Source organism: Herpailurus yagouaroundi, unplaced genomic scaffold (assembly GCF_014898765.1).
Source record: "Herpailurus yagouaroundi ecotype Mexico unplaced genomic scaffold, PumYag 181, whole genome shotgun sequence".
Taxonomy (NCBI): Eukaryota; Metazoa; Chordata; class Mammalia; order Carnivora; family Felidae; genus Herpailurus; species Herpailurus yagouaroundi.
Genome location: NW_024412412.1, coordinates 18491990 through 18504617, shown reverse-complemented (window position 1 = coordinate 18504617; position 12628 = coordinate 18491990). Strand labels below are relative to the sequence as shown.

The following is a 12628-nucleotide window of genomic DNA, read 5'->3' as shown; positions in this document are numbered from 1 at the left end:
ATATATATATATATATATATATATATATATATATATATATATATATAGTGTCCTTACCTCGACTGTTCCTAATTCTTTCCAAACTGGTATCAGTAGAAAAGCAAATGTATAAACCAACAACTTTCTCTTAGTATGATAAAGTGAATGCGTGTGTCAGGTATGATGAAAACAGAAAGAAAGACATAGCTGCATTTGCCAGGAGAGGATGCTTACATGGGTGGGAATAAGAGCTGCTAACATTTGCTTATGGCATATTGCCGCTTCTTTCTGCTATCACTCGTAAACAATTGATCCCCCTACTACTACATAATCCATCATCTCCCAATTGATGTGGCCGATTTGATTTCATTGCTTAGATCAGTGATACACATTGCCATACTACTATTAATGATTATAAAGAGTGTAAAAAGTGCTTAACTTACAATCGGGGTAGAACTGGAACACTTGGGAGACTATGTAAGACCCAATTAATATTAACTAATGATAATGTCAGTACACTTCAGACTGTACTTTCTTCTGCAAATTAAAATGATGTGATGAGAATAAACCGGCAGTTGGGATGTTTCATAGAACAAAGATACTTTTTCCTTCCATCTCTCTTAATCAGTTGCTTATGTTTACTTTTAAAAATTACATTTTCATAACAACATGGACACAGTACCTCTTGCCAGTATTTTCTTTCTTTCTTATTATTTGTGTGTGTGTGTGTGTGTGTGTGTGTGTGTGTGTGTGTGTGTATCTCTAGGGGATGTGGAGAACTATTCCATCTGTGGAAGACTTGTGATGAAGTTCCTTGCAGTTCTTTTAATGATTATGAAATGAAGAATTTGACTTAGTTCAAGCAGCCATACTTGTAGTCATTACACCTGCAGCCTCCTTGTGCATCAGTCCTAGGGCATCATGCCAAAAGATGAAATGGCGTTTTGATTGGGTAAATCTAATAGCTCATGGGTATAATGCCATGCTTCCTTGACTTATGTTTGTGTTGTTGTTGTTGTTGTTGTTGTGGGGTTTTGGGGTTGGTTTTTTTGTTTGTCTGTTTGTTTGTTTTTAGTACATGATAAGAAACCCTCAAACATTATGATGTAGGCATTGCAGTGCTCAGCACAGGACAACTCAAGCAAACAAAAGACATCATAACTCACAGGTGTTATATCTTATCTATAAATTACCAGCCGCTATGGCTGACAGTGAGGAACTGACCCCCATCCATCTCCACATTGCATTCAGCTCTCACAAAGTCTATGAGCAAAGAAGTGAAACATGATTTATGATAAGTTGCAAGATACCACGCTTGCATATTGCTGTGTGTGGAGCAGAGATCAATTCGTGGCTTACAAATTTGTCACAGGACAGTGCATCTTCCAGTCTGCCACCTTCAAATTAAGTGTCATGATGAGAGAAAAATATGGCAATGTCTTGGGAAAAAATAGCACATTTTGATTAGGTTACAGAAATGGTGTGGGATAACAAAAGACAGGAAACTAGAGTTCTCACTTGGTCACAGCATTCAGTTTAAGATCAAGGAGATAAAAATAGGAGAGCAAATACATAAAATGGAAGAAGAATCCTTATAACTAAATGAAGATGACATTTGAGATTGTAACATAGAAGAAAACATTACTGGTCATTCCCAAGGGAGCTGACCTACCTCTAGCTCCTATTAATTCTAAACATTGGGAGGGAAACCAGCTTGGAACTTTATATTCAAATAAATTTATGCATGAATCACCATTCTGTGAATATTTATTTGGAAACTTTTAATTTATGTTCTTTCTTATTTTATGGCTTTGAAGTTGAGGCAGATTAGGGACAGATGATCAAATGGTAGACACTTTTCTTTTTCTAAAAACAACTGTAAATTATTCTTATTTTAAGGCTTAGACTTAAAAATCTATCTTGGGCTAATGAGTAGGGCAATTAAACAATTAAAATACTGCTGACTCATAAAAAAAAAAAAAAAAAAAGATGGGGTGCCTGGGTGGCTCAGTCAGTGGAGCGTCCTACTTCAGCTCAGGTCATGATCTCACAGTCTGTGGGTTTGAGCCCCGCATCGGGCTCTGTGCTGACAGCTCAGAGCCTGGAGCCTGCTTCTGATCCTGTGTCTCCCTCTCTCTCTGCCCCTCCCCCAGTCTCACTTTGTCTCTGTCTCTCAAAAATAAATAAATATTAAAAAGAATTTAAAATAAAATGCTGCTGACTCATGTACACATGACTCTGCAGATGCAGATCTTTCTTTCTAGGACTTTTCAGAAGCTTTGTGGATTTGACATGTATTCATTCCAGTTGCTTATATCAATACCACAAGATAGAATCAGCAGGCATGAGGTTGGCCTTCAAATTCCTCCTACTTTAGACAAAGAGCAAAAGATCTATGTAATGTATATAAGTTAATTGTAGGTTTTACCTTAACATATCAGAATTACCCAGATAGTCAGCATGATAAATGCCTTCTTGCATTGCACGCATATTTTTAAAACTAGCATGTCCACCTCTGAATTCTTGGTTTTTCCTTAAACCTGTTTTTATTCTACCTCAGTAAATGTCATTTCCATTGTCCCAGTTGTCTACATTATATATCTGGGGATCTCTTTGACACTTTCTTTTCCATCACCTTGTCTACCTCCTACTTCCCTTAATCGTATCAGTTTTACTCCAAAATCAATGTCTAGGGTACCCGGTTCTCTTTCTATTACCACCAGGGCACACCGCCTGTATCTCTTTCTGCCACTATGGAAATGATTTCTCGATTGGTCTCACCATTTCCACTCTCTATTCCAATGATTTTTTTTTTTTTTTGAGAGAGAGAGAAAGAGAGAGCGAGTGGAGTGAGAGACAGACGGAGAGGGAGAGAGATAATCCCAAGAAGGCTCCACACTCAGAGTGGAGCCAGACACAAGGCCCAATCCCAGAACCCTGGGATTATAACCTGAGCCTAAATCAAGAGTCATACGCTTAACCAACAGAGCCACCCAGGTGCCCTAATGATATTTCTTAAAAATCAAATCTAAATGTGTTCCTTCCATTTTATAAAGCCCTCAGTACTTTACCATTTCAGATAAGGTTAAACTATAAATCTTTAACAAGGTTCTTTAGTTTCTGGCTACTTCCTGTGTCTTCAGCTCTAACTCGCATGGTACTTTCCTTCTCCCTTGCTATGCTCAGGCATCTGGCTCCCTTTCAATCATTTGGGTGTTTCTTACTCTTTGCTTGTACTATTCTCTGTGCTCAGAATCTTTCTTCCCCACCCCATGCTTGAGTAACTGATGTTCATCCTCTGGAAATGCTGTCCCTAATCTAAGCCCAATGTATCATGTTATCCCCTTTAATAGTGTCCTAGATTCTCATAAAACTTACCAAAATTTGTATTTTTTAAATTTTGTATTTGTTTATTCAATACCATTTTTGTCCACTTAACTGTACACTTCACTAAGTCAGACCTTATTATTTACTGCTGTGCATCCTGCGTGTAGCACAGCCCTTGATCCTGATCTGCACTTCATCAATACTTGTTGTGTAGGAGTTATGAATCTCAAACCATAAACTCAAACGTGTAAGATATGTCCATGTCTTTATTTCCTTTAATGAAGGTGAATCTTATTCTGGGCTTTATTTTATTGGGCTGGTAGGAAATTTAAGTACAAACGTTTTTAGGACTTTCTCCCCATGGAAGGATCATACTGAAGCCCATTGGTGACTTGAAATGGGGATGGTCCATAACTTAAGCCTCCGTGTTCATAGCTGGCAACTGCATGGTTTCAAGGTCATGAGGACCCTTTTAGTCTGATGGCTTTCTGTCTCTGTGCCATGGGGCAAATGAGAATTTTAGTCAATGCTAAAAAGCTGTGCAAAGTTCAGTCTCCTTCAGCACACTTTCTTTCTGAGCTGCTATCAACTTCCCAGGGCACCCCCAGAGAGAAGGGGGCAGGTCTTGTCTGCCTGCAAAGCTATCTCCCCTTCTCTGTGTAAGGGGGATCATTCTGGCCCCTCTCTTCAACACAGCTCACCTCTTCTCTCCTCTTGTTGGTTTCAAAGATATTTGCCAGGCACACAGGATCTGGGCACAATGTCTGAGAGAGAATCTGAAGTCCTACCTTCCTACTAGCCACATGGCTTCAAACCACTCTGAACCTCAGTTCCCTGATCTTTAAAAATGGAATGACAATGGTCCCTACCTTGAGGGATTATTTAACGAATAAATATACATGTCTTGGAAAAAAGACAGGCTCATTATAAACACAGAAGAAATGTTAGTTTTTATTACTATTCTAGGTCCAATCTGGAGAACTTCTGTTTTTGACTCAGTATTGACAACTTCACCTGGAGCAATGAGGTACAAAAGGGTTTGGTTTTAATCTTCCTCCCAGGACATATTCTACAAAGTAAGACTTGTTTGTCTTTTCACCACTATATCTCTGACACCTAGAATGATGTCCAGCCTTCAGTACTCCAGCCTCCATAAATACTTGTTGAAGAGCTCATTAAAAATCACTGCCGGGTGCCTGGGTGGCTCAGTCATTAAGCATCTGATTTCGGCTCAGGTCATGATCTCTCGGTTTCTGAGTTCAAGCCCCATATCTGTGTGGAGGCTGCTTGGGATTCTCTTTCTCTCCCTCTCTCTCTGTTCCTTCCCCGCTCACACACGCTCTCTCACTCTCTCCCTCAAAAATAAATAAATATTGAAAAAAACTCCCTGTCTCGTTTCTATAGTGTTACAGGAAGACAGGGGGCCCATACGTGAAGAACAGTGTGACAGGAAGAGTGATGTGGTGAGAGCCCTGCATGAGTGGCTACAGGGACAGGGTGGCTGGAGCTGCGCACTCACTAGGTTCACTATAAGCAAAATGAGAAGCTTGATGTCGTGTCAGGGGTCAAGAGCAGAAGAATCCAAGGGACCTGACATTCAGCAAATGTGAAACAAGTCCCTGGGAAATGAAGAGACCCAGGGTTCCTTAAGGGGTAGGCCTACCTGGGTCTGACATTGGCCAGGTAGCAGCTTGCAATGTTGTTGTTTCCTCATGCATTATATGCAAAAGAGAATGGTGCCCACTTCATGGGGTTGCTGTGAGGATTAAACCAGCGAATTTATGGCAAATTCCTCAGAAGAATGCCTGGAAAGAGTGAGTTCACGGTGGTGTGGGCCACCAGGAGTATCCCCCACAAGATCCCACGTTCCGGGAAGCAGAACACACCTGTCTTATTAGCAATTGGACCCTTGGCACCTTACACACCTCTTGAAGTCTAGCAGGTGCTCAGCAATTATTTGTTTAATTAATGAGCAGGGGGGAAGTCGAATCAGGGGCAGAAAACAATGTGTGATCAGGCTCTTGAGAGGGAGTTCAAGATGCAAAGGAAGCAGAGGGTAAGTGAGGGTTTTTCCAGACTGGGAACAACTTGAACGCAGACAAGAGGAAGGAAACAGCACGGGCTGAGCCTGGGAGCCTGTGCAGTTCAGCGAGTCTAGCACAGCAGGACATGGAAAAGAAGTCAGAAATAAGGCAGGTGCCAGAAGTAGATGGGTTTGCATTTGGCCAAGCTCATTTATGTGCAGCTTAATGTGTAGTTTTCTTTATATGATTAATTCATTAACCCTACTGAGAACAAAAAACCTTGTTAAGAAGTCAACCAAGGAGTTTCAGCACACTTAATCCTTTATCCTGGATCTTTCTCATTTTGTTTTACTCTGATAGAATACTACCATCTACCAAACTATTCCTAAGTATTCTTGTTTGTTTTTTATGAGGCACAGGTGATAAACCTGAATACTGTTGCCACAATCTTAGAAACTCTAATGACACTTGCAAGGGACAAGAAAGAACAGTCAGATTTTAGGTTTTGCCACGCTAATTGTCCATCATCTTAAATACTGACTTTTTAAAATTTTGAAATATTTCCACATATTAGACAATGAGAAGGTGATAATAGTTCACAAAACTAGTAAACCAATCTTTAAGATCTTTGTGATACAAACATAATTTCTACATTTATCAACCCAAGATGTTTTTCCCCCTACTTTCTATTCTACATATCATCTAAATCTTTTTCTCCAGGAAGATGGACTTTTACAAATTAAGAATTACTAGTGATTTGTTTTATCAAGAAATAGTTTTTTGTGAAATCTAAAAAAACCAAAACCTTCATAGGAAAAGAGATCAGACTTCTTACCAGAGGCTGAGCAGGGGGAGGGGGAAGTAGAGGAAGGGGCTTAAAAGGTACAAACTTCTAGTTACAAGATAATTAAGTGCCAGAGATGTAATGTACAATGTGATGACTGTAGTTAATACTACTGTATGATATATAGGAAAGTTGTCAAGAGAGTGAATTCCAAGCATTCTCATCACAAGAAGAATACTTTTTCCTTTATTCTCTTTTCTTTTTATTACATCTGTATGGGAAAAACGGGTGCTAGCTGAACCTCTTGGGGTAGCCATTTCACTGTATATATAAGTCAGACCACCATGTTGTATGTTTAATTTGTACAGTAACAAATGTCAATTATTTCTCAAGAAAATGGAGAAAAGTAGCTTGTTACCATGTCAGCAAACTTATGTTTTCCTATTTGTTAGTACTTGAAAATGCCCTTGATTAAAATGGCCAAGCCTGTCTCATCATCACCAAAGTTTGTCAACTCCCCTTCACCCTTCACGTGCCCCTGCCCAGACTTCCAAAGTATTCTGTGTATATCTCTTTCATGGGGTAGCTCATTGTGCGCATTGTATTTGCATCTATGTGTGTGGCTTATTTCCTACTAAATTGCGAGTTCCTTGAAAGAGATTCAATGCCTACAGGGGATTCTGACATATCACGTGCCCCCAAAATGTAAAATGAACAAACAAAAAACCTGGAATAAAATGAAAGAAAAAGTATGTTTCTACAAATGCATGACTTAAAGTTAGAATAGCCATTACAGGGGTGCCTGGGTGGCTCAGTCGGTGAAGCATCTGACTCGGTTTCAGCTCAGGTCATGATCTCATGGTGCATGAGTTTGAGCCCTGCATCTGGCTCTGCACTGACAGCATGGTGGCTGCTTGGGATTTGGTCTTCCTCTCTCTTGGCCCCTCCCCTACTCCCTCTCTATCTCTCTCTCTTAATAATAAATAAACATTTTTGTAAAAAGTCTCTAAAAACATAGAATACCCATTATAGTAGAACTCATAATTTACATCTCAGGTTTCGAACCACAAATGTATTCACTAGTTATGGAAAAATATAAAGAATTATATTTTTTAATCTGTCCTTTGAATATCTCTTTATTCTTACATTCTGAGAATCTTTCTTCATGTTGTAAGCTTAAAAAGTAGAGTTTTAGAGTGATGGCCAAGAAGAAAATAAAGTATAATTTTGTCTCTTCCTTTTCTCTTAGCATTTACCTATTCAAAAACTTGACTACAATAACTATTTTTTTAATAAACCATTTTTTTCTTTGTTTATTCTCTGGATGGAAAGTTGCTGTCAAGCCAGGGAATGTATTTCCCTGTTTCACTCCACGTAGTTGCAGCCACATTACTAATATTGTGTCATGTGACAGCAGCTACACATGTCATGAGGATTAATACGTCATGTTGTCTTCCCCTTCTGCAGCACGATCAGAGACTGTAGATGGAAGGTGACAGCACCACAAGGCAGAAGGAGCCTGGGTCCTTCTGGAAATGTTTGCAACAGAACCACCCCTGAAAGCCATCCTATTAAAAATATTCACATTGTACTTTAAAACACTGGAGTAGGAAATACGCATTTATTGTAATTATGGAGAGTTGAGGTTACTTGTGACATCAGGTAACATTAACTTGCCTAATATGCCAGAACACTTAAGAATGCGTTTAAATGTCATGATGTCATTAATATTGTACAGAAAAGGACTCAGTATGGCCTAGAGCAAACACTGGATTTATTGTGTTGCAAAGTTTTGGTTTGAAACCCTGCTTTAAAAAACACAGGACTGGGGCGCCTGGGTGGCGCAGTCGGTTAAGCGTCCGACTTCAGCCAGGTCACGATCTTGCGGTCCGTGAGTTCGAGCCCCGCGTCAGGCTCTGAGCTGATGGCTCAGAGCCTGGAGCCTGTTTCCGATTCTGTGTCTCCCTGTCTCTCTGCCCCTCCCCCGTTCATGCTCTGTCTCTCTCTGTCCCAAAAATAAATAAATGTTGAAAAAAAAATTTTTTAATAAAAAAAAAACAAAAAAAACCCACAGGACTTTAGGTGGGTCACTTCACCGCATTACTCCACATCCCTGAAAAGGATGTAGCAACAAAGCAAAACCAGATGAGATGATATGCATAAATCCCACAAAAATCAAAAAAGCACTGTGTGACTTTAAGGAGAATTATAATTGTCATCAAATGAAACAATCAGTAAATAATTGTGCTTCGTCTACAGAATGTAAGAAAGTCGTAGTCATTGCCATCAACCTTGGGCAAACAGCATGAGTTAATATTTCATTGGTAAAACATGAGGTTTCTTTGGATGCTCTTCATCTGAACCTACTTCCTTCCCTCACTATCTGTAAATGATTGACTTTGAGAGCTGGGTTTGAGTGATTGAATCTAATGAAGCTTGAGTATCAGGGCAATCTAATGCCCAGTACACTTCCAAAGACCGATTTTATTTTTATTTTTTATTTTTGGCTTCTTAAGATTTTAATTCCAGTATAGTTAACATAGAGTGTTATATTAATTTCAGGCGTACAATATAGTGATTCAGTAATTCCATATATCACCTAGTGATAAAAAGATGGAACACTTCACAGATTTGTGTGTCATCTTTGCACAGGACCATGCTAATCCTCTCCATATCGTTCTAATTTTTAGTACAATGTGTTGTCAAAACAAGCACCCAAAAAGGCCAATTTTAAGCAATTATAAACATATCCTTATTTTTTTGTTGTTGGATGGGAATTGTAGAAAATAGAATTCATCTGAATTCCTACAATTCTAAAGCAAACATTTGTGACAGTGCTGCAAACAGCAAGCACAACTGTGTGACTATATGAGCAGTCACATATTTTTCCAGATCCCAACATTTCAGATCCATCTTTGTCTGACGCTAAGAGACCTGCAAAACTGTTATTGATACAGCAAAATGGTTCTGAATCTCAGAGTTCTTATATGAAAACAATTTGATACAAGTTTTCCAAATGTTGACAGTTCTAAAAATTTTACATGGCATTACCAATAACAAATGATGAAACTTAAAGAAATCTTCCTAAAGATCAAATTTTGATCAATCAGACAAGAAGCAAGACATTCTTTCCATTGTCCCCTAGAAAATACTTTTTAATTATTATTTGAAACTATAAATAGCAATAAAAAAAGGAAAGAAATATAAATAGCATTGCATACAAATGCAAGGGGAAATGGTAATGTGGAGGAGTGTCAAATAGTTACTAAATGTTCTTTCTCTGTATGATATAATGCTTGTGATATTTGTCAACTTTGAAAATATATATGTACTGATTCCTTTTCCTATTCAAAATAAATATTCATTTTCATATATAATTTAGAATTTATAATTTTGTATTACTTTCCTTAGGTTCTCCAATATTGTATAGCAGCAGGCACCACAAATATATTCCTTCCTCGGATGACTCTATTTCCAAACTCTAAAAACCTTTCTTTCATACTGTCAGTTTTCTAGAAGATTTTTTTTTAATTATCTTCTTTTTATGACATTTATCTGTTTTGAGAAAGAGAGAGCGCACAAGCTGGGGAGGGCAGAGAGAAAGGGAAGAAGACAATCCCAAGCAGGCTCCATGCTGTCAGTGCAAAGCCCAACATAGGCTAAATCCCACAAACTGTGAGATCATGATATGAGCCCAAATCAAGAGTTAGGTGCTTAACCAACTGAGCAGCCCAGGCGCCCCTAAAATTACCTACCAAGACTTCCTTTCTTGAGATGGAAATGTAGAAAATTCATTTTCTTGATGGCATATTTCTTCATTTACTTTGTTTTGTTTTAAGCTCTTCTTTGGACACAGAAAATTCCTTTTGATTCAAATAACTCATAAAGCCATAAAGGTGGAATTCTAAAACAGGAGTATTTATTCACCGTAGCCACTTAGCATTTCTAATCCAAATATTCACTGCTTTTACCATTCAAATTAGTTCAGACTGTCTCATTGAAACAATTTTATTTGAAACTCTCAATGATTATATATTTTTCAAATATATATATATATATATATATATATATATATATTTGAAACTATGTGGTAAAAGCAGTGATAATTTAAAACCTATATACCTACATTTCCTAAACACATTATTTTAACTTAAATAAATTCACATTCATTAGCCAAATTTTTGACATAGGACCAAGGCCTTTTTCATATGTGATTTCTGATTGTTTATTGGTGTTATTTTTCCAGCATAAAATAAAACCATAATTCATCACCTATGAATTCAAGTTTGGTTTCCTTTAATGGGGAGCCACGTAAGAAAAAAGCTTAGTGCAGAATCTGTCTGGAATTTAACACTCATTTCCTATTCTTTCACATATGTCTCATATACCTCTAATCATTTTTTTTAGCTATTTGCATTATCCAATGTTTCCAATAAATTTTCCTTGATTTTTATAAAAATAACTCCTTTTTATTACTTACATAATACTTAATGAAATTTTATAATTATGAAATCTAACCAGCACAAATCAGTTTGGGAACAAACTGACTCTTATCAGCACACTGGTCACCAGGTGGTTCTAGAATGAGAGTCTTAGAGAGGAGGTCTAGGAGCCATACCTACATACTGTTCTGCAGACTTAAGTCAGTATACTGAGATACTCTGTTTTACATCTCAAGGAAGTGAAAGTTTTGTTTAATCTAGCAAATTAGGCAAGTAGAGATTGAGTAAAAAAGGTATCTATTGTTATTGTATTTTTAATTTTTTTTCTTTAACATTTCTTTTTGAGAGACAAGAGAGCGAGAGAGAGAGAGAGAGAGAGAGAGAGAGAGAGAGCATGTGTAGGGGAGGGGCAGAGAGAAAGGGAGACAGTGAATCTGAAGCAGGTTTCAGGCTCTGAGAGGTCAGCACAGAGTCCCAGTTAGGGCTCTAACTCAAGAACCATGAGATCATGACCTGAGCTGATGTCGGACGCTTAATCGACTGAGCCCCCCAGGCACCCCTATTGTTATTATTTTTATATTAACGTTTTTCGTAGAAATAATTAATGATCTATGATGATCTGAGTTTCTTTCTGCAAGATACAATTAACTTTTCTGAGCTAGTAATACTCAGTCAAATATCCAAACTGTGTTTGGATCCTAGGCTGTAGTAAGTAAATCAGTAGAGAAATGCCCCTTTAAAGGTTCTGCCACCCATGCAACGGATACAGTGCTTCCTCTTGTCATAGGATGGAAACAGGTGACTATTTGTCTTTTGCAGTGAAGCTGGTCACCCTAAATTGGTCCCTCATCACTTTTCTGAAATCCTTTAGAAATGAGGAAAGAGGAATAAAAAAGTATACTCTTTAGTGTGATAATATGGTGGGGGGGGTGTTCTATATAAAAGGAAGGGAAACAATACACACACACAGAGACCACTAATTATGGAATGTAAATAAACTGCATTACACTCTAAACTCCACTGAAAACAGAAACTACAATTTTTAATTATTTGTTGACCATAATATAATATCAAGCTCCTAACAGACTACTTGCCAATCATGGACATCAATATATATACTTGAATGAATTAAAAAATAATATAATTCCTTCACTACACTTTTATTTTGAATAAACGATAATAAAGAGATAGTCTATACCCACTTTACCCCCAAAATTTGTTGATCAAAAACTCTAATTTATATGAATTATCTAGTTAGAATTTATCATTATTATATAATGATTTTTAAGTTCCCATTGTGCACAATGAAAACATTACATTTGTATTTTTTTTAATTACCTGGCAGGCTTAGCCAATGCTTTGTATTTGAAAGCATTGGGCAATCAAAAATTATACTTTTCAATCAGACTTAAATGTAATATTTACAATAACTGCTGTAACGATCAACAATAGCCAAAGTATGGAAAGAACCCAAATGTCCATCGAGGGACGAATGGATAAAGAAGATGTGGTATATACATACAATGGAGTATTACTGGACAATCAAAAAGAATGAAATCTTGCCATTTGCAACTACATGGATGGAACTGAAGGGCATTATGCTAAGGGAAATTAGTCAGAGAAAGACAAGTATCATATGACTTCACTCATATAAGGACTTTTAGAGACAAAACAGATGAACATAAGGGAAGGGAACCAAAAATAATATAAAAACAGGGAGGGGGACAAAACATAAGAGACTCTTGAATATGGAGAACAGAGGGTTACAGGAGGGGTTGTGGGAGGGGGGATGGGCTAAATGGGAAGGGGCACTAAGGAATCTACTCATGAAATCATTGTTGCACTATATGCTAACTAATTTTTATATAATTTAAAAAAATAAAATTAAGAAAAAAATAAAATAACTGCTGTAAACTAGGAGCTATTTGAAATTTTTAGGAATGTTGAATTATTTTGTATATCTAGGAAATATATATATATGTATAATAAGTAGTCAGATATATATATATATACATAGGTATATATATTTTAGTTCCTTTGGCTGTTACTTGGATCATAGATTGGCATGCTAT

The 12628-nt window shown here is 37.3% G+C and overlaps 1 non-coding gene across 1 annotated transcript; it reads right to left on the bottom strand.

The window, feature by feature from the left end:
• Nucleotides 1-8721: 8721 nt before the first annotated feature.
• Nucleotides 8722-8824, bottom strand: LOC121040022 (U6 spliceosomal RNA). Its single transcript, XR_005795093.1, has one exon. It is a non-coding gene; the product is annotated as a U6 spliceosomal RNA (small nuclear RNA).
• Nucleotides 8825-12628: the final 3804 nt, after the last annotated feature.